This window comes from Notothenia coriiceps, unplaced genomic scaffold (assembly GCF_000735185.1).
Source record: "Notothenia coriiceps isolate Sejong01 unplaced genomic scaffold, NC01 NC01_scaffold00033779, whole genome shotgun sequence".
In the NCBI taxonomy this organism is placed as follows: Eukaryota; Metazoa; Chordata; class Actinopteri; order Perciformes; family Nototheniidae; genus Notothenia; species Notothenia coriiceps.
In genome coordinates this window covers 56,762-61,570 of record NW_011366480.1, presented here as the reverse complement: position 1 = coordinate 61,570, position 4,809 = coordinate 56,762, and the positions used below count along the sequence as shown (strand labels likewise).

The following is a 4,809-nucleotide window of genomic DNA, read 5'->3' as shown; positions in this document are numbered from 1 at the left end:
ACAAACGGGCAGAGATTAAAGTCTCCGAAAAATTTTTTTTTTGTCGTATACTTTGTATAGTATCAAATAATTATTAATTCTTCGGGAGTCTGTGAAAACGAACGTCTACAACACTAAAGCCGGGGAAGCGTCACCGGCACCCAAAATTCTCCAGTAGTAAGTTTTTACCGTTCATATACGTTTGCATACTTACACACACACAATCGAACAGTCGTAGTCCCGGACACCCCGAGTCTGTCACTGATTCGTGTACAACCGAAGGTGGGAGGGGGAGTGGGAGAACGGAGGGGGAATACAACTAAATGATCCGAAACTTCTTGGGCCGCGCCTAACGTTTGTTGAAATTCCACGTATGGCGGTGGAGGCCTCAGCCGAGAACTGATTCAAACGTAATATTTCTTACGTGTTGTACACAAATTAGCAATTACAGTGCTATAATGAATTCACCCCTTTAATGGGAGCTGCTATATACACTAGTTGACATGAATCTCACACTACCTACCGTTGAAAGCTCATTCCAGATTCGAACACATACAAACGTGTCTAAATGTCCATTGACTCTGTTGCTTTAACGCAATCGAATGGTTGGTCCCACGTTGTTCGTCCATTTCACTTTTCATCGTTAGCACAGAACTCTAGCTATACCGATCAATATACTTATTGGGTCTGCACAAACAAGCTTAGCTAACATCCTGAGATTCCACAGATTATAGAAGTATAAGGATCATCACTTAGCGATCAGAACTCGTGACAGGGGAAGCAAAGACAGACAACACGCGAGTAGCTTTAGGTAGCAAAACACAGAGATATGCTCACCTTAGCTGTTATTCTGATCAAAAGTCGTGTTCAATGGCATTAAAACGAGAAAAAAAGCGGCTGAAGGTTAATCCAAAGGTTATAGCAATGTGTCTGTCACTTTGAAAAAAGTATTGATAGCCCATAATTCAATTTTTATGCAAAAATCTGAGAACAAAAATTAGCTGCTAATGGTAGCCACCAGAGGCTAGCGCAGCTTCCGGTTTTTCTACGCGTCACTATCACTCCTTATTTAGTAACCTGTGTGCGTATGGGGAACTTTCCCTCGATTCCATTGACTCTGACGGTTAGAAAGAGATGTGAATCATCAAAATCGACCAAGGGGGGCCGGAGATATGGAAAATCCACCAAAATGACCCCAGAAGTGGTTTTGTTTAGCTAAATCTCTCTAAAAAGGTCAAATGTCAATTGTTTTGCATCAATCTTGATACAGGGTACTTATTATATGTTGTACTTTGGATTCCTAAAGCTTTTAGTCTACTAACCCATCATCCAAGGTTAGTTTTCACTGTAAGTAAAAAAAGAATCTTTGGACGGACACTATAATTTACATTTTTTTACTATGTTCAATCTGAATTTTCTTTAAAATAAAAAACATCTATATTGATTCTGACTTTTCTACATCCAACTCACAGGTTTATCATTACTTTGAGAAAAAAGATTATTAATTTTCCCCTTTTAGAAATGTAGTTATGGTCATTTGTTCTGGAAATGTCATTTTCGAGCCTGTGACCTGAAAAACAGGCTTGGGGTCTAACAGGTTGTGCTGCAATTTTCCTTCGAGCAAGAAACTGTTTTAATATAAACCTCCAAAACAGTTATTCTTGAGTTTTGTCCCACTGATTCACTTCTTAAATGATATTTTATTACCCAATGTATTGTTATATTGACACATGTTCTTACTTAAATATATCCAATGTAACCGGTAATATAGTTTAAAGCGGCAACAATAAGTGACACGTACCTTGTCCAAAGACTTGCGATACAGTACATTTACAATTATATCCACTGTGCCTGATTATTTCTGCACACAAGACCAAAATTAAGAATTGAAAGACAAATTAAAGTAAACTCTTATATGGTTTTCGATAGTTCATATGAAATGTGTGCTAATGGAGTGAGGGTAAGCTGAAGGTAAATGAGGAAAGGTCGATTTTCAATATTGAAACGAGATAACAATAAAATATATATACAGTCAAAACTATTTTTGTATTATTATATATATATATATATAAATCGTTTAACTTTAATTATTTATTCAACCAATAAAAGCTTTCCAAATATTTTCCAACAGATTAAAAGTATGAATAGACAATATGTCAAAACAAACAGGTAGAAGCTTAAATGGTGACTCCACTGATTTTAGGCATCATTCTTCATTGTTGATGAGGAAAGACGAAATGACCTTGAAGCTTCATCAGCAGCTTCTTATTGACATTCAAAGCGCCTGTGAAGAGGCCTGCACCGCTGGGTGTGATAGTAGTGTGTGTGTGATAGTAGTGTGTGTGTCTCAGTAAAGGTCCTAACTGGCAGGTGAACAGGAACTGCTGAAGACATGTGTGTCACTTTATCAGAGGAGACAGGGTGGTCTGCACTCTCACCAGGTCAACAGTGGAGTTAGTATTGACTTTGACTGTTTAGGAAGTGCTTCCAATGTGATGAGGGCAATGCCTGTTTATGCATCTATAATAATGTCATTGCGCAATGTGGGTTGAGACCAGCTGGCAACCTATTACAAAAACAAAGAAAGCGGTTTTCCCAAATTATCGGTAGATGACATCAATCTATCACCAAACCGATCTATCCCAAAACAGGAGCGAAATCGTCTCCGGACGCAGATGACCCGGCATCACAAAGGACCTGTGGCCTCGCAAACAAAAAGAACAAAGAGGACATCAAAAAAGAAGAAAGTAAGACCAACACACAAAAAAAACAGGCGGGGTCCAGCGAACACCACATTAACCCGGGGCGTCTCTATATGCATGAAAATGGACTCAAAGAAAACGACGCAGTCCCAACTTAGGAGACACCATCAAAGTCGTGAACGCACGCAGTCGACTTCGGGACAACCCCGTCATGGTCTCCTCCCTATCACACACAAACGAACAAACAAAACCTACACGTACCCCGAACACACAAATTGACTCAACCCTTTCCGACACTCTCGACGCATAATCCGGAATCCCTAACTATTACATAAGAGAGAATACAGACAAGAATTGACACGGTAAGAGTAGGGAGTACATCCGAGAACACTATGACATATCGAGTCGTCACCGAGGTAAGAGTATGATAGATATATAAATGTGTCGAGTCAATATTCTGTGTGTATAAACGAACGAAGGAGAGAGAGAGGGGGGTCCGGGGGGAACGACCTCTCCAACCTCACGTAATCGGAAGACAACGGGACGTCCCTCGCTCCACTACAACACCCCCCCTCACTCCGCACCTAACACACACACACTCCTTCATACCCGCACGTGAGGTGCGCTAGACAGTCCGACGACGACGGGTACTGCGCTGCCCGTCATTACAGTCGTTGGACGCACGGCGACCGGAACTGTGTTGTGTGTGTGTGTGTGTGTGTGTGTGTGTGTGTGTGTTGTGTGTGTGTGTGTGTGTGTGTGATGTGTGTGTGTTGTGTGTGTGTGTGTGTGTGTGTGTGTGGGTGTGTGTGTGGTGTGTGGTGTGTGTGTGTGTGTGTGTGTGTGTGTGTGTGTGTGTGTGTGTGTGGTGTGTGTGTCGTGTTGTGTGTTGTGTGTGTGTGTGTGTGTGTGGTGTGTTGTGTGTTTGTGTGGGAGCAAGGGTACCTACCTGAAGCCTGGTGATACGAGTTTTCTGTACGGAGACGGAGTCCGCTAGGGTATGTGGTGAGTGTGTGTGTGCGAGTGAAATGCCTTTTTGTTTGTTCCTCGGGTGCCGGCTTGGAGTGTCGTGTGTGGACCGGGACTCCAAAGAAGAGAGTGAAGAAGCATCATATGTCTCCACCGTTTTCACTTCTGGTCATCACATTTTATGAGCTTAGTGTACAGAGGACATAAGGTTTTAACAATGAGTTCATTTTCATCCTTTTCGACAGTTTTGTATAGTTGTCATACGTTATTATATACATTTTATTCATCGGTAACGGACATACCAGACAGGTAAAGACATAAATATGACGATAACTACACAAAATCTTAATAGATAATTACCGGGGTATTCGCACATTACAAACGTCTAAAATCAAAATTTTCGGGTACGGTACCGGTAAAGATGACTAGTATTAGAGGTAACAACGTCACACAAGATGACCTTACTAATATACATTAAAGAGGTTTAGACCAAGAGTATGTCGGTTGCACTCCCGCAAGAGTCCACCGCAGTATCTGTCGCAGAAAAAGACACAAATCTCAAAATGAGGATGTCACCGCATGAAAACAAAACTGAGAGGTCTGACATGTACGATCTTTTAAGTATGTGTGTTGCCCTGTCGCATTATTGGCCGCTTTCGATACTGTACCCCGAGGATTAACTAGACATTACGACGCTATCAGACAGCTTTGAGGTCCACTTGATTTCCAACCAATTTTGCTAATATAAAGTGTAGTAATTAAGTTTAGACGTTTCATTGATTTCCAAATTTAATTACAAATCAACCGTCATTTTCGATGTGGTATAATGGAAACGACTGACATCCGTCAATCTTCGATGTTCCAATTTTTTTTGTACAGTCGAGTCTCATTTAGATGAATCTAAATGATGTTGGTGCATGTATACAGAATTATATATAGCCGATTGAAGGAGGAGAGTAGGAGAGGATGGGGCGGGTAACCGGTCGGTATGAACCGACTTTATGGACCTTGCGAACTGTACTAGTGAACATCTAATATCACTGTGGAACCCGTAATGTCCAGAGGAGAACGAAAGTACGTGACGGGGGAAACGGGAGGAACGGTAGAGACAGAGGGTCATCAAATTAGTGTGTGGGGGGGGGGCGTGGGGGTGAATCGA

At 41.5% G+C, this 4,809-nt stretch overlaps 1 protein-coding gene across 1 annotated transcript in view; it reads left to right on the top strand.

Moving 5' to 3' along the window:
• The window catches only part of fcho2 (FCH and mu domain containing endocytic adaptor 2), a gene marked incomplete at its 5' end in the record, with an annotated part of 44,412 nt that overhangs the window by 5,897 nt on the left and 33,706 nt on the right, over positions 1-4,809 (top strand). The gene's annotated exons all lie outside the window — the stretch shown is intronic.